Here is a 21,346-nt window from a genome sequence, read left to right as displayed (position 1 = left end):
TATCTATCTATCTATCTATCTATCTATCTATCTATCTATCTATCTATCTATCTATCTATCTATCTATCTATCTATCTATCTATCTATCTATCTATCTATCTATCTATCTATCTATCTATCTATCTATCTATAAAAGGCCTTCCAATGTAATTCCAGCCCAGATAGCTGGCTAGCACTCAGATAGCTGGCTGACTAGCTATAACAGGCCTTTAAATCCAGCTTCTTTCGCTTACGGCCAAACCACCTTGGGAACGCCTGATCTCGTCCGATCTCAGAAGCCAAGCAGGGTTGGGCTCAGTCAGTACCTAGATGGGAGACCGCCTGGGAATACTGAGTGCTGTAAGCTTTTTATTTTTTGGTTTCAGCCCCATTCATGGTGTCATTTAGCTGTTAGCTAGCATAATAAAGTATCTATCTATCTATCTATCTATCTATCTATCTATCTATCTATCTATCTATCTATCTATCTATCTATCTATCTATCTATCTATCTATCTATCTATCTATCTATCTATCTATCTATCTATCTATCTATCTATCTATCTATCTATCTATAAAAGGCCTTCCAATGTAATTCCAGCCCAGATAGCTGGCTAGCACTCAGATAGCTGGCTGACTAGCTATAACAGGCCTTTAAATCCAGCTTCTTTCGCTTACGGCCAAACCACCTTGGGAACGCCTGATCTCGTCCGATCTCAGAAGCCAAGCAGGGTTGGGCTCAGTCAGTACCTAGATGGGAGACCGCCTGGGAATACTGAGTGCTGTAAGCTTTTTATTTTTTGGTTTCAGCCCCATTCATGGTGTCATTTAGCTGTTAGCTAGCATAATAAAGTATCTATCTATCTATCTATCTATCTATCTATCTATCTATCTATCTATCTATCTATCTATCTATCTATCTATCTATCTATCTATCTATCTATCTATCTATCTATCTATCTATCTATCTATCTATCTATCTATCTATCTATCTATAAAAGGCCTTCCAATGTAATTCCAGCCCAGATAGCTGGCTAGCACTCAGATAGCTGGCTGACTAGCTATAACAGGCCTTTAAATCCAGCTTCTTTCGCTTACGGCCAAACCACCTTGGGAACGCCTGATCTCGTCCGATCTCAGAAGCCAAGCAGGGTTGGGCTCAGTCAGTACCTAGATGGGAGACCGCCTGGGAATACTAGTGCTGTAAGCTTTTTATTTTTTGGTTTCAGCCCCATTCATGGTGTCATTTAGCTGTTAGCTAGCATAATAAAGTATCTATCTATCTATCTATCTATCTATCTATCTATCTATCTATCTATCTATCTATCTATCTATCTATCTATCTATCTATCTATCTATCTATCTATCTATCTATCTATCTATCTATCTATCTATCTATCTATCTATCTATCTATCTATCTATAAAAGGCCTTCCAATGTAATTCCAGCCCAGATAGCTGGCTAGCACTCAGATAGCTGGCTGACTAGCTATAACAGGCCTTTAAATCCAGCTTCTTTCGCTTACGGCCAAACCACCTTGGGAACGCCTGATCTCGTCCGATCTCAGAAGCCAAGCAGGGTTGGGCTCAGTCAGTACCTAGATGGGAGACCGCCTGGGAATACTGAGTGCTGTAAGCTTTTTATTTTTTGGTTTCAGCCCCATTCATGGTGTCATTTAGCTGTTAGCTAGCATAATAAAGTATCTATCTATCTATCTATCTATCTATCTATCTATCTATCTATCTATCTATCTATCTATCTATCTATCTATCTATCTATCTATCTATCTATCTATCTATCTATCTATCTATCTATCTATCTATCTATCTATCTATCTATCTATCTATCTATAAAAGGCCTTCCAATGTAATTCCAGCCCAGATAGCTGGCTAGCACTCAGATAGCTGGCTGACTAGCTATAACAGGCCTTTAAATCCAGCTTCTTTCGCTTACGGCCAAACCACCTTGGGAACGCCTGATCTCGTCCGATCTCAGAAGCCAAGCAGGGTTGGGCTCAGTCAGTACCTAGATGGGAGACCGCCTGGGAATACTGAGTGCTGTAAGCTTTTTATTTTTTGGTTTCAGCCCCATTCATGGTGTCATTTAGCTGTTAGCTAGCATAATAAAGTATCTATCTATCTATCTATCTATCTATCTATCTATCTATCTATCTATCTATCTATCTATCTATCTATCTATCTATCTATCTATCTATCTATCTATCTATCTATCTATCTATCTATCTATCTATCTATCTATCTATCTATAAAAGGCCTTCCAATGTAATTCCAGCCCAGATAGCTGGCTAGCACTCAGATAGCTGGCTGACTAGCTATAACAGGCCTTTAAATCCAGCTTCTTTCGCTTACGGCCAAACCACCTTGGGAACGCCTGATCTCGTCCGATCTCAGAAGCCAAGCAGGGTTGGGCTCAGTCAGTACCTAGATGGGAGACCGCCTGGGAATACTGAGTGCTGTAAGCTTTTTATTTTTTGGTTTCAGCCCCATTCATGGTGTCATTTAGCTGTTAGCTAGCATAATAAAGTATCTATCTATCTATCTATCTATCTATCTATCTATCTATCTATCTATCTATCTATCTATCTATCTATCTATCTATCTATCTATCTATCTATCTATCTATCTATCTATCTATCTATCTATCTATCTATCTATCTATCTATCTATCTATCTATAAAAGGCCTTCCAATGTAATTCCAGCCCAGATAGCTGGCTAGCACTCAGATAGCTGGCTGACTAGCTATAACAGGCCTTTAAATCCAGCTTCTTTCGCTTACGGCCAAACCACCTTGGGAACGCCTGATCTCGTCCGATCTCAGAAGCCAAGCAGGGTTGGGCTCAGTCAGTACCTAGATGGGAGACCGCCTGGGAATACTGAGTGCTGTAAGCTTTTTATTTTTTGGTTTCAGCCCCATTCATGGTGTCATTTAGCTGTTAGCTAGCATAATAAAGTATCTATCTATCTATCTATCTATCTATCTATCTATCTATCTATCTATCTATCTATCTATCTATCTATCTATCTATCTATCTATCTATCTATCTATCTATCTATCTATCTATCTATCTATCTATCTATCTATCTATCTATCTATCTATCTATCTATAAAAGGCCTTCCAATGTAATTCCAGCCCAGATAGCTGGCTAGCACTCAGATAGCTGGCTGACTAGCTATAACAGGCCTTTAAATCCAGCTTCTTTCGCTTACGGCCAAACCACCTTGGGAACGCCTGATCTCGTCCGATCTCAGAAGCCAAGCAGGGTTGGGCTCAGTCAGTACCTAGATGGGAGACCGCCTGGGAATACTGAGTGCTGTAAGCTTTTTATTTTTTGGTTTCAGCCCCATTCATGGTGTCATTTAGCTGTTAGCTAGCATAATAAAGTATCTATCTATCTATCTATCTATCTATCTATCTATCTATCTATCTATCTATCTATCTATCTATCTATCTATCTATCTATCTATCTATCTATCTATCTATCTATCTATCTATCTATCTATCTATCTATCTATCTATCTATCTATCTATAAAAGGCCTTCCAATGTAATTCCAGCCCAGATAGCTGGCTAGCACTCAGATAGCTGGCTGACTAGCTATAACAGGCCTTTAAATCCAGCTTCTTTCGCTTACGGCCAAACCACCTTGGGAACGCCTGATCTCGTCCGATCTCAGAAGCCAAGCAGGGTTGGGCTCAGTCAGTACCTAGATGGGAGACCGCCTGGGAATACTGAGTGCTGTAAGCTTTTTATTTTTTGGTTTCAGCCCCATTCATGGTGTCATTTAGCTGTTAGCTAGCATAATAAAGTATCTATCTATCTATCTATCTATCTATCTATCTATCTATCTATCTATCTATCTATCTATCTATCTATCTATCTATCTATCTATCTATCTATCTATCTATCTATCTATCTATCTATCTATCTATCTATCTATCTATCTATCTATCTATCTATCTATAAAAGGCCTTCCAATGTAATTCCAGCCCAGATAGCTGGCTAGCACTCAGATAGCTGGCTGACTAGCTATAACAGGCCTTTAAATCCAGCTTCTTTCGCTTACGGCCAAACCACCTTGGGAACGCCTGATCTCGTCCGATCTCAGAAGCCAAGCAGGGTTGGGCTCAGTCAGTACCTAGATGGGAGACCGCCTGGGAATACTGAGTGCTGTAAGCTTTTTATTTTTTGGTTTCAGCCCCATTCATGGTGTCATTTAGCTGTTAGCTAGCATAATAAAGTATCTATCTATCTATCTATCTATCTATCTATCTATCTATCTATCTATCTATCTATCTATCTATCTATCTATCTATCTATCTATCTATCTATCTATCTATCTATCTATCTATCTATCTATCTATCTATCTATCTATCTATCTATCTATAAAAGGCCTTCCAATGTAATTCCAGCCCAGATAGCTGGCTAGCACTCAGATAGCTGGCTGACTAGCTATAACAGGCCTTTAAATCCAGCTTCTTTCGCTTACGGCCAAACCACCTTGGGAACGCCTGATCTCGTCCGATCTCAGAAGCCAAGCAGGGTTGGGCTCAGTCAGTACCTAGATGGGAGACCGCCTGGGAATACTGAGTGCTGTAAGCTTTTTATTTTTTGGTTTCAGCCCCATTCATGGTGTCATTTAGCTGTTAGCTAGCATAATAAAGTATCTATCTATCTATCTATCTATCTATCTATCTATCTATCTATCTATCTATCTATCTATCTATCTATCTATCTATCTATCTATCTATCTATCTATCTATCTATCTATCTATCTATCTATCTATCTATCTATCTATCTATCTATCTATAAAAGGCCTTCCAATGTAATTCCAGCCCAGATAGCTGGCTAGCACTCAGATAGCTGGCTGACTAGCTATAACAGGCCTTTAAATCCAGCTTCTTTCGCTTACGGCCAAACCACCTTGGGAACGCCTGATCTCGTCCGATCTCAGAAGCCAAGCAGGGTTGGGCTCAGTCAGTACCTAGATGGGAGACCGCCTGGGAATACTGAGTGCTGTAAGCTTTTTATTTTTTGGTTTCAGCCCCATTCATGGTGTCATTTAGCTGTTAGCTAGCATAATAAAGTATCTATCTATCTATCTATCTATCTATCTATCTATCTATCTATCTATCTATCTATCTATCTATCTATCTATCTATCTATCTATCTATCTATCTATCTATCTATCTATCTATCTATCTATCTATCTATCTATCTATCTATCTATCTATAAAAGGCCTTCCAATGTAATTCCAGCCCAGATAGCTGGCTAGCACTCAGATAGCTGGCTGACTAGCTATAACAGGCCTTTAAATCCAGCTTCTTTCGCTTACGGCCAAACCACCTTGGGAACGCCTGATCTCGTCCGATCTCAGAAGCCAAGCAGGGTTGGGCTCAGTCAGTACCTAGATGGGAGACCGCCTGGGAATACTGAGTGCTGTAAGCTTTTTATTTTTTGGTTTCAGCCCCATTCATGGTGTCATTTAGCTGTTAGCTAGCATAATAAAGTATCTATCTATCTATCTATCTATCTATCTATCTATCTATCTATCTATCTATCTATCTATCTATCTATCTATCTATCTATCTATCTATCTATTTATCTATCTATCTATCTATCTATCTATCTATCTATCTATCTATCTATCTATCTATCTATCTATAAAAGGCCTTCCAATGTAATTCCAGCCCAGATAGCTGGCTAGCACTCAGATAGCTGGCTGACTAGCTATAACAGGCCTTTAAATCCAGCTTCTTTCGCTTACGGCCAAACCACCTTGGGAACGCCTGATCTCGTCCGATCTCAGAAGCCAAGCAGGGTTGGGCTCAGTCAGTACCTAGATGGGAGACCGCCTGGGAATACTGAGTGCTGTAAGCTTTTTATTTTTTGGTTTCAGCCCCATTCATGGTGTCATTTAGCTGTTAGCTAGCATAATAAAGTATCTATCTATCTATCTATCTATCTATCTATCTATCTATCTATCTATCTATCTATCTATCTATCTATCTATCTATCTATCTATCTATCTATCTATCTATCTATCTATCTATCTATCTATCTATCTATCTATCTATCTATCTATCTATCTATAAAAGGCCTTCCAATGTAATTCCAGCCCAGATAGCTGGCTAGCACTCAGATAGCTGGCTGACTAGCTATAACAGGCCTTTAAATCCAGCTTCTTTTGCTTACAGCCAAACCACCTTGGGAACGCCTGATCTCGTCCGATCTCAGAAGCCAAGCAGGGTTGGGCTCAGTCAGTACCTAGATGGGAGACCGCCTGGGAATACTGAGTGCTGTAAGCTTTTTATTTTTTGGTTTCAGCCCCATTCATGGTGTCATTTAGCTGTTAGCTAGCATAATAAAGTATCTATCTATCTATCTATCTATCTATCTATCTATCTATCTATCTATTATCTATCTATCTATCTATCTATCTATCTATCTATCTATCTATCTATCTATCTATCTATCTATCTATCTATCTATCTATCTATCTATCTATCTATCTATCTATCTATCTATCTATAAAAGGCCTTCCAATGTAATTCCAGCCCAGATAGCTGGCTAGCACTCAGATAGCTGGCTGACTAGCTATAACAGGCCTTTAAATCCAGCTTCTTTCGCTTACGGCCAAACCACCTTGGGAACGCCTGATCTCGTCCGATCTCAGAAGCCAAGCAGGGTTGGGCTCAGTCAGTACCTAGATGGGAGACCGCCTGGGAATACTGAGTGCTGTAAGCTTTTTATTTTTTGGTTTCAGCCCCATTCATGGTGTCATTTAGCTGTTAGCTAGCATAATAAAGTATCTATCTATCTATCTATCTATCTATCTATCTATCTATCTATCTATCTATCTATCTATCTATCTATCTATCTATCTATCTATCTATCTATCTATCTATCTATCTATCTATCTATCTATCTATCTATCTATCTATCTATCTATCTATAAAAGGCCTTCCAATGTAATTCCAGCCCAGATAGCTGGCTAGCACTCAGATAGCTGGCTGACTAGCTATAACAGGCCTTTAAATCCAGCTTCTTTCGCTTACGGCCAAACCACCTTGGGAACGCCTGATCTCGTCCGATCTCAGAAGCCAAGCAGGGTTGGGCTCAGTCAGTACCTAGATGGGAGACCGCCTGGGAATACTGAGTGCTGTAAGCTTTTTATTTTTTGGTTTCAGCCCCATTCATGGTGTCATTTAGCTGTTAGCTAGCATAATAAAGTATCTATCTATCTATCTATCTATCTATCTATCTATCTATCTATCTATCTATCTATCTATCTATCTATCTATCTATCTATCTATCTATCTATCTATCTATCTATCTATCTATCTATCTATCTATCTATCTATCTATCTATCTATCTATCTATAAAAGGCCTTCCAATGTAATTCCAGCCCAGATAGCTGGCTAGCACTCAGATAGCTGGCTGACTAGCTATAACAGGCCTTTAAATCCAGCTTCTTTCGCTTACGGCCAAACCACCTTGGGAACGCCTGATCTCGTCCGATCTCAGAAGCCAAGCAGGGTTGGGCTCAGTCAGTACCTAGATGGGAGACCGCCTGGGAATACTGAGTGCTGTAAGCTTTTTATTTTTTGGTTTCAGCCCCATTCATGGTGTCATTTAGCTGTTAGCTAGCATAATAAAGTATCTATCTATCTATCTATCTATCTATCTATCTATCTATCTATCTATCTATCTATCTATCTATCTATCTATCTATCTATCTATCTATCTATCTATCTATCTATCTATCTATCTATCTATCTATCTATCTATCTATCTATCTATCTATAAAAGGCCTTCCAATGTAATTCCAGCCCAGATAGCTGGCTAGCACTCAGATAGCTGGCTGACTAGCTATAACAGGCCTTTAAATCCAGCTTCTTTCGCTTACGGCCAAACCACCTTGGGAACGCCTGATCTCGTCCGATCTCAGAAGCCAAGCAGGGTTGGGCTCAGTCAGTACCTAGATGGGAGACCGCCTGGGAATACTGAGTGCTGTAAGCTTTTTATTTTTTGGTTTCAGCCCCATTCATGGTGTCATTTAGCTGTTAGCTAGCATAATAAAGTATCTATCTATCTATCTATCTATCTATCTATCTATCTATCTATCTATCTATCTATCTATCTATCTATCTATCTATCTATCTATCTATCTATCTATCTATCTATCTATCTATCTATCTATCTATCTATCTATCTATCTATCTATCTATCTATAAAAGGCCTTCCAATGTAATTCCAGCCCAGATAGCTGGCTAGCACTCAGATAGCTGGCTGACTAGCTATAACAGGCCTTTAAATCCAGCTTCTTTCGCTTACGGCCAAACCACCTTGGGAACGCCTGATCTCGTCCGATCTCAGAAGCCAAGCAGGGTTGGGCTCAGTCAGTACCTAGATGGGAGACCGCCTGGGAATACTGAGTGCTGTAAGCTTTTTATTTTTTGGTTTCAGCCCCATTCATGGTGTCATTTAGCTGTTAGCTAGCATAATAAAGTATCTATCTATCTATCTATCTATCTATCTATCTATCTATCTATCTATCTATCTATCTATCTATCTATCTATCTATCTATCTATCTATCTATCTATCTATCTATCTATCTATCTATCTATCTATCTATCTATCTATCTATCTATCTATAAAAGGCCTTCCAATGTAATTCCAGCCCAGATAGCTGGCTAGCACTCAGATAGCTGGCTGACTAGCTATAACAGGCCTTTAAATCCAGCTTCTTTCGCTTACGGCCAAACCACCTTGGGAACGCCTGATCTCGTCCGATCTCAGAAGCCAAGCAGGGTTGGGCTCAGTCAGTACCTAGATGGGAGACCGCCTGGGAATACTGAGTGCTGTAAGCTTTTTATTTTTTGGTTTCAGCCCCATTCATGGTGTCATTTAGCTGTTAGCTAGCATAATAAAGTATCTATCTATCTATCTATCTATCTATCTATCTATCTATCTATCTATCTATCTATCTATCTATCTATCTATCTATCTATCTATCTATCTATCTATCTATCTATCTATCTATCTATCTATCTATCTATCTATCTATCTATCTATCTATCTATAAAAGGCCTTCCAATGTAATTCCAGCCCAGATAGCTGGCTAGCACTCAGATAGCTGGCTGACTAGCTATAACAGGCCTTTAAATCCAGCTTCTTTCGCTTACGGCCAAACCACCTTGGGAACGCCTGATCTCGTCCGATCTCAGAAGCCAAGCAGGGTTGGGCTCAGTCAGTACCTAGATGGGAGACCGCCTGGGAATACTGAGTGCTGTAAGCTTTTTATTTTTTGGTTTCAGCCCCATTCATGGTGTCATTTAGCTGTTAGCTAGCATAATAAAGTATCTATCTATCTATCTATCTATCTATCTATCTATCTATCTATCTATCTATCTATCTATCTATCTATCTATCTATCTATCTATCTATCTATCTATCTATCTATCTATCTATCTATCTATCTATCTATCTATCTATCTATCTATCTATCTATCTATCTATAAAAGGCCTTCCAATGTAATTCCAGCCCAGATAGCTGGCTAGCACTCAGATAGCTGGCTGACTAGCTATAACAGGCCTTTAAATCCAGCTTCTTTCGCTTACGGCCAAACCACCTTGGGAACGCCTGATCTCGTCCGATCTCAGAAGCCAAGCAGGGTTGGGCTCAGTCAGTACCTAGATGGGAGACCGCCTGGGAATACTGAGTGCTGTAAGCTTTTTATTTTTTGGTTTCAGCCCCATTCATGGTGTCATTTAGCTGTTAGCTAGCATAATAAAGTATCTATCTATCTATCTATCTATCTATCTATCTATCTATCTATCTATCTATCTATCTATCTATCTATCTATCTATCTATCTATCTATCTATCTATCTATCTATCTATCTATCTATCTATCTATCTATCTATCTATCTATCTATCTATCTATAAAAGGCCTTCCAATGTAATTCCAGCCCAGATAGCTGGCTAGCACTCAGATAGCTGGCTGACTAGCTATAACAGGCCTTTAAATCCAGCTTCTTTCGCTTACGGCCAAACCACCTTGGGAACGCCTGATCTCGTCCGATCTCAGAAGCCAAGCAGGGTTGGGCTCAGTCAGTACCTAGATGGGAGACCGCCTGGGAATACTGAGTGCTGTAAGCTTTTTATTTTTTGGTTTCAGCCCCATTCATGGTGTCATTTAGCTGTTAGCTAGCATAATAAAGTATCTATCTATCTATCTATCTATCTATCTATCTATCTATCTATCTATCTATCTATCTATCTATCTATCTATCTATCTATCTATCTATCTATCTATCTATCTATCTATCTATCTATCTATCTATCTATCTATCTATCTATCTATAAAAGGCCTTCCAATGTAATTCCAGCCCAGATAGCTGGCTAGCACTCAGATAGCTGGCTGACTAGCTATAACAGGCCTTTAAATCCAGCTTCTTTCGCTTACGGCCAAACCACCTTGGGAACGCCTGATCTCGTCCGATCTCAGAAGCCAAGCAGGGTTGGGCTCAGTCAGTACCTAGATGGGAGACCGCCTGGGAATACTGAGTGCTGTAAGCTTTTTATTTTTTGGTTTCAGCCCCATTCATGGTGTCATTTAGCTGTTAGCTAGCATAATAAAGTATCTATCTATCTATCTATCTATCTATCTATCTATCTATCTATCTATCTATCTATCTATCTATCTATCTATCTATCTATCTATCTATCTATCTATCTATCTATCTATCTATCTATCTATCTATCTATCTATCTATCTATCTATCTATCTATAAAAGGCCTTCCAATGTAATTCCAGCCCAGATAGCTGGCTAGCACTCAGATAGCTGGCTGACTAGCTATAACAGGCCTTTAAATCCAGCTTCTTTCGCTTACGGCCAAACCACCTTGGGAACGCCTGATCTCGTCCGATCTCAGAAGCCAAGCAGGGTTGGGCTCAGTCAGTACCTAGATGGGAGACCGCCTGGGAATACTGAGTGCTGTAAGCTTTTTATTTTTTGGTTTCAGCCCCATTCATGGTGTCATTTAGCTGTTAGCTAGCATAATAAAGTATCTATCTATCTATCTATCTATCTATCTATCTATCTATCTATCTATCTATCTATCTATCTATCTATCTATCTATCTATCTATCTATCTATCTATCTATCTATCTATCTATCTATCTATCTATCTATCTATCTATCTATCTATAAAAGGCCTTCCAATGTAATTCCAGCCCAGATAGCTGGCTAGCACTCAGATAGCTGGCTGACTAGCTATAACAGGCCTTTAAATCCAGCTTCTTTCGCTTACGGCCAAACCACCTTGGGAACGCCTGATCTCGTCCGATCTCAGAAGCCAAGCAGGGTTGGGCTCAGTCAGTACCTAGATGGGAGACCGCCTGGGAATACTGAGTGCTGTAAGCTTTTTATTTTTTGGTTTCAGCCCCATTCATGGTGTCATTTAGCTGTTAGCTAGCATAATAAAGTATCTATCTATCTATCTATCTATCTATCTATCTATCTATCTATCTATCTATCTATCTATCTATCTATCTATCTATCTATCTATCTATCTATCTATCTATCTATCTATCTATCTATCTATCTATCTATCTATCTATCTATCTATAAAAGGCCTTCCAATGTAATTCCAGCCCAGATAGCTGGCTAGCACTCAGATAGCTGGCTGACTAGCTATAACAGGCCTTTAAATCCAGCTTCTTTCGCTTACGGCCAAACCACCTTGGGAACGCCTGATCTCGTCCGATCTGGCTCAGTCAGTACCTAGATGGGAGACCGCCTGGGAATACTGAGTGCTGTAAGCTTTTTATTTTTTGGTTTCAGCCCCATTCATGGTGTCATTTAGCTGTTAGCTAGCATAATAAAGTATCTATCTATCTATCTATCTATCTATCTATCTATCTATCTATCTATCTATCTATCTATCTATCTATCTATCTATCTATCTATCTATCTATCTATCTATCTATCTATCTATCTATCTATCTATCTATCTATCTATCTATCTATAAAAGGCCTTCCAATGTAATTCCAGCCCAGATAGCTGGCTAGCACTCAGATAGCTGGCTGACTAGCTATAACAGGCCTTTAAATCCAGCTTCTTTCGCTTACGGCCAAACCACCTTGGGAACGCCTGATCTCGTCCGATCTCAGAAGCCAAGCAGGGTTGGGCTCAGTCAGTACCTAGATGGGAGACCGCCTGGGAATACTGAGTGCTGTAAGCTTTTTATTTTTTGGTTTCAGCCCCATTCATGGTGTCATTTAGCTGTTAGCTAGCATAATAAAGTATCTATCTATCTATCTATCTATCTATCTATCTATCTATCTATCTATCTATCTATCTATCTATCTATCTATCTATCTATCTATCTATCTATCTATCTATCTATCTATCTATCTATCTATCTATCTATCTATCTATCTATAAAAGGCCTTCCAATGTAATTCCAGCCCAGATAGCTGGCTAGCACTCAGATAGCTGGCTGACTAGCTATAACAGGCCTTTAAATCCAGCTTCTTTCGCTTACGGCCAAACCACCTTGGGAACGCCTGATCTCGTCCGATCTCAGAAGCCAAGCAGGGTTGGGCTCAGTCAGTACCTAGATGGGAGACCGCCTGGGAATACTGAGTGCTGTAAGCTTTTTATTTTTTGGTTTCAGCCCCATTCATGGTGTCATTTAGCTGTTAGCTAGCATAATAAAGTATCTATCTATCTATCTATCTATCTATCTATCTATCTATCTATCTATCTATCTATCTATCTATCTATCTATCTATCTATCTATCTATCTATCTATCTATCTATCTATCTATCTATCTATCTATCTATCTATCTATCTATCTATCTATCTATAAAAGGCCTTCCAATGTAATTCCAGCCCAGATAGCTGGCTAGCACTCAGATAGCTGGCTGACTAGCTATAACAGGCCTTTAAATCCAGCTTCTTTCGCTTACGGCCAAACCACCTTGGGAACGCCTGATCTCGTCCGATCTCAGAAGCCAAGCAGGGTTGGGCTCAGTCAGTACCTAGATGGGAGACCGCCTGGGAATACTGAGTGCTGTAAGCTTTTTATTTTTTGGTTTCAGCCCCATTCATGGTGTCATTTAGCTGTTAGCTAGCATAATAAAGTATCTATCTATCTATCTATCTATCTATCTATCTATCTATCTATCTATCTATCTATCTATCTATCTATCTATCTATCTATCTATCTATCTATCTATCTATCTATCTATCTATCTATCTATCTATCTATCTATCTATCTATCTATCTATAAAAGGCCTTCCAATGTAATTCCAGCCCAGATAGCTGGCTAGCACTCAGATAGCTGGCTGACTAGCTATAACAGGCCTTTAAATCCAGCTTCTTTCGCTTACGGCCAAACCACCTTGGGAACGCCTGATCTCGTCCGATCTCAGAAGCCAAGCAGGGTTGGGCTCAGTCAGTACCTAGATGGGAGACCGCCTGGGAATACTGAGTGCTGTAAGCTTTTTATTTTTTGGTTTCAGCCCCATTCATGGTGTCATTTAGCTGTTAGCTAGCATAATAAAGTATCTATCTATCTATCTATCTATCTATCTATCTATCTATCTATCTATCTATCTATCTATCTATCTATCTATCTATCTATCTATCTATCTATCTATCTATCTATCTATCTATCTATCTATCTATCTATCTATCTATCTATCTATCTATCTATCTATCTATCTATAAAAGGCCTTCCAATGTAATTCCAGCCCAGATAGCTGGCTAGCACTCAGATAGCTGGCTGACTAGCTATAACAGGCCTTTAAATCCAGCTTCTTTCGCTTACGGCTTACGGCCAAACCACCTTGGGAACGCCTGATCTCGTCCGATCTCAGAAGCCAAGCAGGGTTGGGCTCAGTCAGTACCTAGATGGGAGACCGCCTGGGAATACTGAGTGCTGTAAGCTTTTTATTTTTTGGTTTCAGCCCCATTCATGGTGTCATTTAGCTGTTAGCTAGCATAATAAAGTATCTATCTATCTATCTATCTATCTATCTATCTATCTATCTATCTATCTATCTATCTATCTATCTATCTATCTATCTATCTATCTATCTATCTATCTATCTATCTATCTATCTATCTATCTATCTATCTATCTATCTATCTATCTATCTATCTATCTATAAAAGGCCTTCCAATGTAATTCCAGCCCAGATAGCTGGCTAGCACTCAGATAGCTGGCTGACTAGCTATAACAGGCCTTTAAATCCAGCTTCTTTCGCTTACGGCCAAACCACCTTGGGAACGCCTGATCTCGTCCGATCTCAGAAGCCAAGCAGGGTTGGGCTCAGTCAGTACCTAGATGGGAGACCGCCTGGGAATACTGAGTGCTGTAAGCTTTTTATTTTTTGGTTTCAGCCCCATTCATGGTGTCATTTAGCTGTTAGCTAGCATAATAAAGTATCTATCTATCTATCTATCTATCTATCTATCTATCTATCTATCTATCTATCTATCTATCTATCTATCTATCTATCTATCTATCTATCTATCTATCTATCTATCTATCTATCTATCTATCTATCTATCTATCTATCTATCTATCTATCTATCTATCTATCTATAAAAGGCCTTCCAATGTAATTCCAGCCCAGATAGCTGGCTAGCACTCAGATAGCTGGCTGACTAGCTATAACAGGCCTTTAAATCCAGCTTCTTTCGCTTACGGCCAAACCACCTTGGGAACGCCTGATCTCGTCCGATCTCAGAAGCCAAGCAGGGTTGGGCTCAGTCAGTACCTAGATGGGAGACCGCCTGGGAATACTGAGTGCTGTAAGCTTTTTATTTTTTGGTTTCAGCCCCATTCATGGTGTCATTTAGCTGTTAGCTAGCATAATAAAGTATCTATCTATCTATCTATCTATCTATCTATCTATCTATCTATCTATCTATCTATCTATCTATCTATCTATCTATCTATCTATCTATCTATCTATCTATCTATCTATCTATCTATCTATCTATCTATAAAAGGCCTTCCAATGTAATTCCAGCCCAGATAGCTGGCTAGCACTCAGATAGCTGGCTGACTAGCTATAACAGGCCTTTAAATCCAGCTTCTTTCGCTTACGGCCAAACCACCTTGGGAACGCCTGATCTCGTCCGATCTCAGAAGCCAAGCAGGGTTGGGCTCAGTCAGTACCTAGATGGGAGACCGCCTGGGAATACTGAGTGCTGTAAGCTTTTTATTTTTTGGTTTCAGCCCCATTCATGGTGTCATTTAGCTGTTAGCTAGCATAATAAAGTATCTATCTATCTATCTATCTATCTATCTATCTATCTATCTATCTATCTATCTATCTATCTATCTATCTATCTATCTATCTATCTATCTATCTATCTATCTATCTATCTATCTATCTATCTATCTATCTATCTATCTATCTATCTATCTATAAAAGGCCTTCCAATGTAATTCCAGCCCAGATAGCTGGCTAGCACTCAGATAGCTGGCTGACTAGCTATAACAGGCCTTTAAATCCAGCTTCTTTCGCTTACGGCCAAACCACCTTGGGAACGCCTGATCTCGTCCGATCTCAGAAGCCAAGCAGGGTTGGGCTCAGTCAGTACCTAGATGGGAGACCGCCTGGGAATACTGAGTGCTGTAAGCTTTTTATTTTTTGGTTTCAGCCCCATTCATGGTGTCATTTAGCTGTTAGCTAGCATAATAAAGTATCTATCTATCTATCTATCTATCTATCTATCTATCTATCTATCTATCTATCTATCTATCTATCTATCTATCTATCTATCTATCTATCTATCTATCTATCTATCTATCTATCTATCTATCTATCTATCTATCTATAAAAGGCCTTCCAATGTAATTCCAGCCCAGATAGCTGGCTAGCACTCAGATAGCTGGCTGACTAGCTATAACAGGCCTTTAAATCCAGCTTCTTTCGCTTACGGCCAAACCACCTTGGGAACGCCTGATCTCGTCCGATCTCAGAAGCCAAGCAGGGTTGGGCTCAGTCAGTACCTAGATGGGAGACCGCCTGGGAATACTGAGTGCTGTAAGCTTTTTATTTTTTGGTTTCAGCCCCATTCATGGTGTCATTTAGCTGTTAGCTAGCATAATAAAGTATCTATCTATCTATCTATCTATCTATCTATCTATCTATCTATCTATCTATCTATCTATCTATCTATCTATCTATCTATCTATCTATCTATCTATCTATCTATCTATCTATCTATCTATCTATCTATCTATCTATCTATCTATCTATCTATAAAAGGCCTTCCAATGTAATTCCAGCCCAGATAGCTGGCTAGCACTCAGATAGCTGGCTGACTAGCTATAACAGGCCTTTAAATCCAGCTTCTTTCGCTTACGGCCAAACCACCTTGGGAACGCCTGATCTCGTCCGATCTCAGAAGCCAAGCAGGGTTGGGCTCAGTCAGTACCTAGATGGGAGACCGCCTGGGAATACTGAGTGCTGTAAGCTTTTTATTTTTTGGTTTCAGCCCCATTCATGGTGTCATTTAGCTGTTAGCTAGCATAATAAAGTATCTATCTATCTATCTATCTATCTATCTATCTATCTATCTATCTATCTATCTATCTATCTATCTATCTATCTATCTATCTATCTATCTATCTATCTATCTATCTATCTATCTATCTATCTATCTATCTATCTATCTATAAAAGGCCTTCCAATGTAATTCCAGCCCAGATAGCTGGCTAGCACTCAGATAGCTGGCTGACTAGCTATAACAGGCCTTTAAATCCAGCTTCTTTCGCTTACGGCCAAACCACCTTGGGAACGCCTGATCTCGTCCGATCTCAGAAGCCAAGCAGGGTTGGGCTCAGTCAGTACCTAGATGGGAGACCGCCTGGGAATACTGAGTGCTGTAAGCTTTTTATTTTTTGGTTTCAGCCCCATTCATGGTGTCATTTAGCTGTTAGCTAGCATAATAAAGTATCTATCTATCTATCTATCTATCTATCTATCTATCTATCTATCTATCTATCTATCTATCTATCTATCTATCTATCTATCTATCTATCTATCTATCTATCTATCTATCTATCTATCTATCTATCTATCTATCTATCTATCTATCTATCTATCTATCTATCTATCTATCTATCTATCTATAAAAGGCCTTCCAATGTAATTCCAGCCCAGATAGCTGGCTAGCACTCAGATAGCTGGCTGACTAGCTATAACAGGCCTTTAAATCCAGCTTCTTTCGCTTACGGCCAAACCACCTTGGGAACGCCTGATCTCGTCCGATCTCAGAAGCCAAGCAGGGTTGGGCTCAGTCAGTACCTAGATGGGAGACCGCCTGGGAATACTGAGTGCTGTAAGCTTTTTATTTTTTGGTTTCAGCCCCATTCATGGTGTCATTTAGCTGTTAGCTAGCATAATAAAGTATCTATCTATCTATCTATCTATCTATCTATCTATCTATCTATCTATCTATCTATCTATCTATCTATCTATCTATCTATCTATCTATCTATCTATCTATCTATCTATCTATCTATCTATCTATCTATCTATCTATCTATCTATCTATCTATCTATAAAAGGCCTTCCAATGTAATTCCAGCCCAGATAGCTGGCTAGCACTCAGATAGCTGGCTGACTAGCTATAACAGGCCTTTAAATCCAGCTTCTTTCGCTTACGGCCAAACCACCTTGGGAACGCCTGATCTCGTCCGATCTCAGAAGCCAAGCAGGGTTGGGCTCAGTCAGTACCTAGATGGGAGACCGCCTGGGAATACTGAGTGCTGTAAGCTTTTTATTTTTTGGTTTCAGCCCCATTCATGGTGTCATTTAGCTGTTAGCTAGCATAATAAAGTATCTATCTATCTATCTATCTATCTATCTATCTATCTATCTATCTATCTATCTATCTATCTATCTATCTATCTATCTATCTATCTATCTATCTATCTATCTATCTATCTATCTATCTATCTATCTATCTATCTATCTATCTATCTATCTATCTATAAAAGGCCTTCCAATGTAATTCCAGCCCAGATAGCTGGCTAGCACTCAGATAGCTGGCTGACTAGCTATAACAGGCCTTTAAATCCAGCTTCTTTCGCTTACGGCCAAACCACCTTGGGAACGCCTGATCTCGTCCGATCTCAGAAGCCAAGCAGGGTTGGGCTCAGTCAGTACCTAGATGGGAGACCGCCTGGGAATACTGAGTGCTGTAAGCTTTTTATTTTTTGGTTTCAGCCCCATTCATGGTGTCATTTAGCTGTTAGCTAGCATAATAAAGTATCTATCTATCTATCTATCTATCTATCTATCTATCTATCTATCTATCTATCTATCTATCTATCTATCTATCTATCTATCTATCTATCTATCTATCTATCTATCTATCTATCTATCTATCTATCTATCTATCTATCTATCTATCTATAAAAGGCCTTCCAATGTAATTCCAGCCCAGATAGCTGGCTAGCACTCAGATAGCTGGCTGACTAGCTATAACAGGCCTTTAAATCCAGCTTCTTTCGCTTACGGCCAAACCACCTTGGGAACGCCTGATCTCGTCCGATCTCAGAAGCCAAGCAGGGTTGGGCTCAGTCAGTACCTAGATGGGAGACCGCCTGGGAATACTGAGTGCTGTAAGCTTTTTATTTTTTGGTTTCAGCCCCATTCATGGTGTCATTTAGCTGTTAGCTAGCATAATAAAGTATCTATCTATCTATCTATCTATCTATCTATCTATCTATCTATCTATCTATCTATCTATCTATCTATCTATCTATCTATCTATCTATCTATCTATCTATCTATCTATCTATCTATCTATCTATCTATCTATCTATCTATCTATCTATCTATCTATAAAGGCCTTCCAATGTAATTCCAGCCCAGATAGCTGGCTAGCACTCAGATAGCTGGCTGACTAGCTATAACAGGCCTTTAAATCCAGCTTCTTTCGCTTACGGCCAAACCACCTTGGGAACGCCTGATCTCGTCCGATCTCAGAAGCCAAGCAGGGTTGGGCTCAGTCAGTACCTAGATGGGAGACCGCCTGGGAATACTGAGTGCTGTAAGCTTTTTATTTTTTGGTTTCAGCCCCATTCATGGTGTCATTTAGCTGTTAGCTAGCATAATAAAGTATCTATCTATCTATCTATCTATCTATCTATCTATCTATCTATCTATCTATCTATCTATCTATCTATCTATCTATCTATCTATCTATCTATCTATCTATCTATCTATCTATCTATCTATCTATCTATCTATCTATCTATCTATCTATCTATAAAAGGCCTTCCAATGTAATTCCAGCCCAGATAGCTGGCTAGCACTCAGATAGCTGGCTGACTAGCTATAACAGGCCTTTAAATCCAGCTTCTTTCGCTTACAGCCAAACCACCTTGGGAACGCCTGATCTCGTCCGATCTCAGAAGCCAAGCAGGGTTGGGCTCAGTCAGTACCTAGATGGGAGACCGCCTGGGAATACTGAGTGCTGTAAGCTTTTTATTTTTTGGTTTCAGCCCCATTCATGGTGTCATTTAGCTGTTAGCTAGCATAATAAAGTATCTATCTATCTATCTATCTATCTATCTATCTATCTATCTATCTATCTATCTATCTATCTATCTATCTATCTATCTATCTATCTATCTATCTATCTATCTATCTATCTATCTATCTATCTATCTATCTATCTATCTATCTATCTATCTATCTATCTATAAAAGGCCTTCCAATGTAATTCCAGCCCAGATAGCTGGCTAGCACTCAGATAGCTGGCTGACTAGCTATAACAGGCCTTTAAATCCAGCTTCTTTCGCTTACGGCCAAACCACCTTGGGAACGCCTGATCTCGTCCGATCTCAGAAGCCAAGCAGGGTTGGGCTCAGTCAGTACCTAGATGGGAGACCGCCTGGGAATACTGAGTGCTGTAAGCTTTTTATTTTTTGGTTTCAGCCCCATTCATGGTGTCATTTAGCTGTTAGCTAGCATAATAAAGTATCTATCTATCTATCTATCTATCTATCTATCTATCTATCTATCTATCTATCTATCTATCTATCTATCTATCTATCTATCTATCTATCTATCTATCTATCTATCTATCTATCTATCTATCTATCTATCTATCTATCTATCTATCTATCTATCTATAAAAGGCCTTCCAATGTAATTCCAGCCCAGATAGCTGGCTAGCACTCAGATAGCTGGCTGACTAGCTATAACAGGCCTTTAAATCCAGCTTCTTTCGCTTACGGCCAAACCACCTTGGGAACGCCTGATCTCGTCCGATCTCAGAAGCCAAGCAGGGTTGGGCTCAGTCAGTACCTAGATGGGAGACCGCCTGGGAATACTGAGTGCTGTAAGCTTTTTATTTTTTGGTTTCAGCCCCATTCATGGTGTCATTTAGCTGTTAGCTAGCATAATAAAGTATCTATCTATCTATCTATCTATCTATCTATCTATCTATCTATCTATCTATCTATCTATCTATCTATCTATCTATCTATCTATCTATCTATCTATCTATCTATCTATCTATCTATCTATCTATCTATCTATCTATCTATCTATCTATAAAAGGCCTTCCAATGTAATTCCAGCCCAGATAGCTGGCTAGCACTCAGATAGCTGGCTGACTAGCTATCTATAACAGGCCTTTAAATCCAGCTTCTTTCGCTTACGGCCAAACCACCTTGGGAACGCCTGATCTCGTCCGATCTCAGAAGCCAAGCAGGGTTGGGCTCAGTCAGTACCTAGATGGGAGACCGCCTGGGAATACTGAGTGCTGTAAGCTTTTTATTTTTTGGTTTCAGCCCCATTCATGGTGTCATTTAGCTGTTAGCTAGCATAATAAAGTATCTATCTATCTATCTATCTATCTATCTATCTATCTATCTATCTATCTATCTATCTATCTATCTATCTATCTATCTATCTATCTATCTATCTATCTATCTATCTATCTATCTATCTATCTATCTATCTATCTATCTATCTATCTATAAAAGGCCTTCCAATGTAATTCCAGCCCAGATAGCTGGCTAGCACTCAGATAGCTGGCTGACTAGCTATAACAGGCCTTTAAATCCAGCTTCTTTCGCTTACGGCCAAACCACCTTGGGAACGCCTGATCTCGTCCGATCTCAGAAGCCAAGCAGGGTTGGGCTCAGTCAGTACCTAGATGGGAGACCGCCTGGGAATACTGAGTGCTGTAAGCTTTTTATTTTTTGGTTTCAGCCCCATTCATGGTGTCATTTAGCTGTTAGCTAGCATAATAAAGTATCTATCTATCTATCTATCTATCT

The 21,346-nt window shown here is 39.5% G+C and overlaps 49 non-coding genes across 49 annotated transcripts; all 49 read left to right on the top strand.

Annotated features, from left to right (window-relative positions):
- Positions 1 to 227: 227 nt before the first annotated feature.
- On the top strand, positions 228 to 346 carry LOC134307232 (5S ribosomal RNA). The gene has a single exon (XR_010009779.1). It is a non-coding gene; the product is annotated as a 5S ribosomal RNA (ribosomal RNA).
- A 305-nt stretch (positions 347 to 651) lies between these two features.
- On the top strand, positions 652 to 770 carry LOC134307230 (5S ribosomal RNA). The gene has a single exon (XR_010009777.1). It is a non-coding gene; the product is annotated as a 5S ribosomal RNA (ribosomal RNA).
- A 301-nt stretch (positions 771 to 1,071) lies between these two features.
- Positions 1,072 to 1,189, top strand: LOC134307191 (5S ribosomal RNA). Its single transcript, XR_010009741.1, has one exon. It is a non-coding gene; the product is annotated as a 5S ribosomal RNA (ribosomal RNA).
- A 309-nt stretch (positions 1,190 to 1,498) lies between these two features.
- On the top strand, positions 1,499 to 1,617 carry LOC134307229 (5S ribosomal RNA). The gene has a single exon (XR_010009776.1). It is a non-coding gene; the product is annotated as a 5S ribosomal RNA (ribosomal RNA).
- Positions 1,618 to 1,926: 309 nt separating this feature from the next.
- Positions 1,927 to 2,045, top strand: LOC134307228 (5S ribosomal RNA). Its single transcript, XR_010009775.1, has one exon. It is a non-coding gene; the product is annotated as a 5S ribosomal RNA (ribosomal RNA).
- A 297-nt stretch (positions 2,046 to 2,342) lies between these two features.
- Positions 2,343 to 2,461, top strand: LOC134307227 (5S ribosomal RNA). The gene has a single exon (XR_010009774.1). It is a non-coding gene; the product is annotated as a 5S ribosomal RNA (ribosomal RNA).
- A 309-nt stretch (positions 2,462 to 2,770) lies between these two features.
- On the top strand, positions 2,771 to 2,889 carry LOC134307226 (5S ribosomal RNA). The gene has a single exon (XR_010009773.1). It is a non-coding gene; the product is annotated as a 5S ribosomal RNA (ribosomal RNA).
- A 313-nt stretch (positions 2,890 to 3,202) lies between these two features.
- LOC134307224 (5S ribosomal RNA) lies at positions 3,203 to 3,321 on the top strand. The gene has a single exon (XR_010009772.1). It is a non-coding gene; the product is annotated as a 5S ribosomal RNA (ribosomal RNA).
- Positions 3,322 to 3,626: 305 nt separating this feature from the next.
- Positions 3,627 to 3,745, top strand: LOC134307223 (5S ribosomal RNA). Its single transcript, XR_010009771.1, has one exon. It is a non-coding gene; the product is annotated as a 5S ribosomal RNA (ribosomal RNA).
- A 313-nt stretch (positions 3,746 to 4,058) lies between these two features.
- Positions 4,059 to 4,177, top strand: LOC134307222 (5S ribosomal RNA). The gene has a single exon (XR_010009770.1). It is a non-coding gene; the product is annotated as a 5S ribosomal RNA (ribosomal RNA).
- Positions 4,178 to 4,482: 305 nt separating this feature from the next.
- LOC134307221 (5S ribosomal RNA) lies at positions 4,483 to 4,601 on the top strand. Its single transcript, XR_010009769.1, has one exon. It is a non-coding gene; the product is annotated as a 5S ribosomal RNA (ribosomal RNA).
- A 305-nt stretch (positions 4,602 to 4,906) lies between these two features.
- LOC134307220 (5S ribosomal RNA) lies at positions 4,907 to 5,025 on the top strand. The gene has a single exon (XR_010009768.1). It is a non-coding gene; the product is annotated as a 5S ribosomal RNA (ribosomal RNA).
- Positions 5,026 to 5,330: 305 nt separating this feature from the next.
- LOC134307218 (5S ribosomal RNA) lies at positions 5,331 to 5,449 on the top strand. Its single transcript, XR_010009766.1, has one exon. It is a non-coding gene; the product is annotated as a 5S ribosomal RNA (ribosomal RNA).
- Positions 5,450 to 5,762: 313 nt separating this feature from the next.
- On the top strand, positions 5,763 to 5,881 carry LOC134307217 (5S ribosomal RNA). Its single transcript, XR_010009765.1, has one exon. It is a non-coding gene; the product is annotated as a 5S ribosomal RNA (ribosomal RNA).
- Positions 5,882 to 6,190: 309 nt separating this feature from the next.
- On the top strand, positions 6,191 to 6,309 carry LOC134307174 (5S ribosomal RNA). The gene has a single exon (XR_010009725.1). It is a non-coding gene; the product is annotated as a 5S ribosomal RNA (ribosomal RNA).
- Positions 6,310 to 6,629: 320 nt separating this feature from the next.
- LOC134307216 (5S ribosomal RNA) lies at positions 6,630 to 6,748 on the top strand. The gene has a single exon (XR_010009764.1). It is a non-coding gene; the product is annotated as a 5S ribosomal RNA (ribosomal RNA).
- Positions 6,749 to 7,053: 305 nt separating this feature from the next.
- On the top strand, positions 7,054 to 7,172 carry LOC134307215 (5S ribosomal RNA). The gene has a single exon (XR_010009763.1). It is a non-coding gene; the product is annotated as a 5S ribosomal RNA (ribosomal RNA).
- A 309-nt stretch (positions 7,173 to 7,481) lies between these two features.
- Positions 7,482 to 7,600, top strand: LOC134307214 (5S ribosomal RNA). Its single transcript, XR_010009762.1, has one exon. It is a non-coding gene; the product is annotated as a 5S ribosomal RNA (ribosomal RNA).
- A 305-nt stretch (positions 7,601 to 7,905) lies between these two features.
- Positions 7,906 to 8,024, top strand: LOC134307213 (5S ribosomal RNA). Its single transcript, XR_010009761.1, has one exon. It is a non-coding gene; the product is annotated as a 5S ribosomal RNA (ribosomal RNA).
- A 309-nt stretch (positions 8,025 to 8,333) lies between these two features.
- On the top strand, positions 8,334 to 8,452 carry LOC134307212 (5S ribosomal RNA). The gene has a single exon (XR_010009760.1). It is a non-coding gene; the product is annotated as a 5S ribosomal RNA (ribosomal RNA).
- A 305-nt stretch (positions 8,453 to 8,757) lies between these two features.
- Positions 8,758 to 8,876, top strand: LOC134307211 (5S ribosomal RNA). Its single transcript, XR_010009759.1, has one exon. It is a non-coding gene; the product is annotated as a 5S ribosomal RNA (ribosomal RNA).
- A 309-nt stretch (positions 8,877 to 9,185) lies between these two features.
- Positions 9,186 to 9,304, top strand: LOC134307210 (5S ribosomal RNA). Its single transcript, XR_010009758.1, has one exon. It is a non-coding gene; the product is annotated as a 5S ribosomal RNA (ribosomal RNA).
- Positions 9,305 to 9,621: 317 nt separating this feature from the next.
- LOC134307208 (5S ribosomal RNA) lies at positions 9,622 to 9,740 on the top strand. The gene has a single exon (XR_010009757.1). It is a non-coding gene; the product is annotated as a 5S ribosomal RNA (ribosomal RNA).
- A 309-nt stretch (positions 9,741 to 10,049) lies between these two features.
- On the top strand, positions 10,050 to 10,168 carry LOC134307206 (5S ribosomal RNA). The gene has a single exon (XR_010009755.1). It is a non-coding gene; the product is annotated as a 5S ribosomal RNA (ribosomal RNA).
- Positions 10,169 to 10,469: 301 nt separating this feature from the next.
- On the top strand, positions 10,470 to 10,588 carry LOC134307205 (5S ribosomal RNA). The gene has a single exon (XR_010009754.1). It is a non-coding gene; the product is annotated as a 5S ribosomal RNA (ribosomal RNA).
- A 309-nt stretch (positions 10,589 to 10,897) lies between these two features.
- Positions 10,898 to 11,016, top strand: LOC134307204 (5S ribosomal RNA). Its single transcript, XR_010009753.1, has one exon. It is a non-coding gene; the product is annotated as a 5S ribosomal RNA (ribosomal RNA).
- Positions 11,017 to 11,317: 301 nt separating this feature from the next.
- LOC134307203 (5S ribosomal RNA) lies at positions 11,318 to 11,436 on the top strand. Its single transcript, XR_010009752.1, has one exon. It is a non-coding gene; the product is annotated as a 5S ribosomal RNA (ribosomal RNA).
- Positions 11,437 to 12,138: 702 nt separating this feature from the next.
- Positions 12,139 to 12,257, top strand: LOC134307202 (5S ribosomal RNA). The gene has a single exon (XR_010009751.1). It is a non-coding gene; the product is annotated as a 5S ribosomal RNA (ribosomal RNA).
- Positions 12,258 to 12,554: 297 nt separating this feature from the next.
- On the top strand, positions 12,555 to 12,673 carry LOC134307201 (5S ribosomal RNA). The gene has a single exon (XR_010009750.1). It is a non-coding gene; the product is annotated as a 5S ribosomal RNA (ribosomal RNA).
- Positions 12,674 to 12,982: 309 nt separating this feature from the next.
- Positions 12,983 to 13,101, top strand: LOC134307200 (5S ribosomal RNA). The gene has a single exon (XR_010009749.1). It is a non-coding gene; the product is annotated as a 5S ribosomal RNA (ribosomal RNA).
- A 305-nt stretch (positions 13,102 to 13,406) lies between these two features.
- Positions 13,407 to 13,525, top strand: LOC134307199 (5S ribosomal RNA). Its single transcript, XR_010009748.1, has one exon. It is a non-coding gene; the product is annotated as a 5S ribosomal RNA (ribosomal RNA).
- A 328-nt stretch (positions 13,526 to 13,853) lies between these two features.
- LOC134307198 (5S ribosomal RNA) lies at positions 13,854 to 13,972 on the top strand. The gene has a single exon (XR_010009747.1). It is a non-coding gene; the product is annotated as a 5S ribosomal RNA (ribosomal RNA).
- Positions 13,973 to 14,289: 317 nt separating this feature from the next.
- On the top strand, positions 14,290 to 14,408 carry LOC134307197 (5S ribosomal RNA). Its single transcript, XR_010009746.1, has one exon. It is a non-coding gene; the product is annotated as a 5S ribosomal RNA (ribosomal RNA).
- Positions 14,409 to 14,729: 321 nt separating this feature from the next.
- Positions 14,730 to 14,848, top strand: LOC134307195 (5S ribosomal RNA). Its single transcript, XR_010009744.1, has one exon. It is a non-coding gene; the product is annotated as a 5S ribosomal RNA (ribosomal RNA).
- A 285-nt stretch (positions 14,849 to 15,133) lies between these two features.
- Positions 15,134 to 15,252, top strand: LOC134307194 (5S ribosomal RNA). The gene has a single exon (XR_010009743.1). It is a non-coding gene; the product is annotated as a 5S ribosomal RNA (ribosomal RNA).
- Positions 15,253 to 15,561: 309 nt separating this feature from the next.
- Positions 15,562 to 15,680, top strand: LOC134307192 (5S ribosomal RNA). The gene has a single exon (XR_010009742.1). It is a non-coding gene; the product is annotated as a 5S ribosomal RNA (ribosomal RNA).
- Positions 15,681 to 15,973: 293 nt separating this feature from the next.
- On the top strand, positions 15,974 to 16,092 carry LOC134307181 (5S ribosomal RNA). The gene has a single exon (XR_010009731.1). It is a non-coding gene; the product is annotated as a 5S ribosomal RNA (ribosomal RNA).
- A 309-nt stretch (positions 16,093 to 16,401) lies between these two features.
- On the top strand, positions 16,402 to 16,520 carry LOC134307169 (5S ribosomal RNA). Its single transcript, XR_010009720.1, has one exon. It is a non-coding gene; the product is annotated as a 5S ribosomal RNA (ribosomal RNA).
- Positions 16,521 to 16,817: 297 nt separating this feature from the next.
- Positions 16,818 to 16,936, top strand: LOC134307157 (5S ribosomal RNA). Its single transcript, XR_010009709.1, has one exon. It is a non-coding gene; the product is annotated as a 5S ribosomal RNA (ribosomal RNA).
- A 337-nt stretch (positions 16,937 to 17,273) lies between these two features.
- On the top strand, positions 17,274 to 17,392 carry LOC134307145 (5S ribosomal RNA). The gene has a single exon (XR_010009698.1). It is a non-coding gene; the product is annotated as a 5S ribosomal RNA (ribosomal RNA).
- Positions 17,393 to 17,705: 313 nt separating this feature from the next.
- Positions 17,706 to 17,824, top strand: LOC134307132 (5S ribosomal RNA). The gene has a single exon (XR_010009686.1). It is a non-coding gene; the product is annotated as a 5S ribosomal RNA (ribosomal RNA).
- Positions 17,825 to 18,137: 313 nt separating this feature from the next.
- On the top strand, positions 18,138 to 18,256 carry LOC134307121 (5S ribosomal RNA). The gene has a single exon (XR_010009675.1). It is a non-coding gene; the product is annotated as a 5S ribosomal RNA (ribosomal RNA).
- A 305-nt stretch (positions 18,257 to 18,561) lies between these two features.
- Positions 18,562 to 18,680, top strand: LOC134307109 (5S ribosomal RNA). Its single transcript, XR_010009663.1, has one exon. It is a non-coding gene; the product is annotated as a 5S ribosomal RNA (ribosomal RNA).
- A 312-nt stretch (positions 18,681 to 18,992) lies between these two features.
- On the top strand, positions 18,993 to 19,111 carry LOC134307231 (5S ribosomal RNA). Its single transcript, XR_010009778.1, has one exon. It is a non-coding gene; the product is annotated as a 5S ribosomal RNA (ribosomal RNA).
- A 309-nt stretch (positions 19,112 to 19,420) lies between these two features.
- On the top strand, positions 19,421 to 19,539 carry LOC134307173 (5S ribosomal RNA). The gene has a single exon (XR_010009724.1). It is a non-coding gene; the product is annotated as a 5S ribosomal RNA (ribosomal RNA).
- A 317-nt stretch (positions 19,540 to 19,856) lies between these two features.
- Positions 19,857 to 19,975, top strand: LOC134307219 (5S ribosomal RNA). The gene has a single exon (XR_010009767.1). It is a non-coding gene; the product is annotated as a 5S ribosomal RNA (ribosomal RNA).
- A 313-nt stretch (positions 19,976 to 20,288) lies between these two features.
- Positions 20,289 to 20,407, top strand: LOC134307207 (5S ribosomal RNA). Its single transcript, XR_010009756.1, has one exon. It is a non-coding gene; the product is annotated as a 5S ribosomal RNA (ribosomal RNA).
- Positions 20,408 to 20,716: 309 nt separating this feature from the next.
- Positions 20,717 to 20,835, top strand: LOC134307196 (5S ribosomal RNA). The gene has a single exon (XR_010009745.1). It is a non-coding gene; the product is annotated as a 5S ribosomal RNA (ribosomal RNA).
- Positions 20,836 to 21,140: 305 nt separating this feature from the next.
- Positions 21,141 to 21,259, top strand: LOC134307103 (5S ribosomal RNA). The gene has a single exon (XR_010009656.1). It is a non-coding gene; the product is annotated as a 5S ribosomal RNA (ribosomal RNA).
- The last annotated feature ends 87 nt before the right edge of the window (positions 21,260 to 21,346 follow it).

Source organism: Trichomycterus rosablanca, unplaced genomic scaffold (assembly GCF_030014385.1).
Source record: "Trichomycterus rosablanca isolate fTriRos1 unplaced genomic scaffold, fTriRos1.hap1 scaffold_256, whole genome shotgun sequence".
Lineage (NCBI taxonomy): Eukaryota > Metazoa > Chordata > Actinopteri > Siluriformes > Trichomycteridae > Trichomycterus > Trichomycterus rosablanca.
This window is presented reverse-complemented; position numbering and strand designations above follow the sequence as displayed.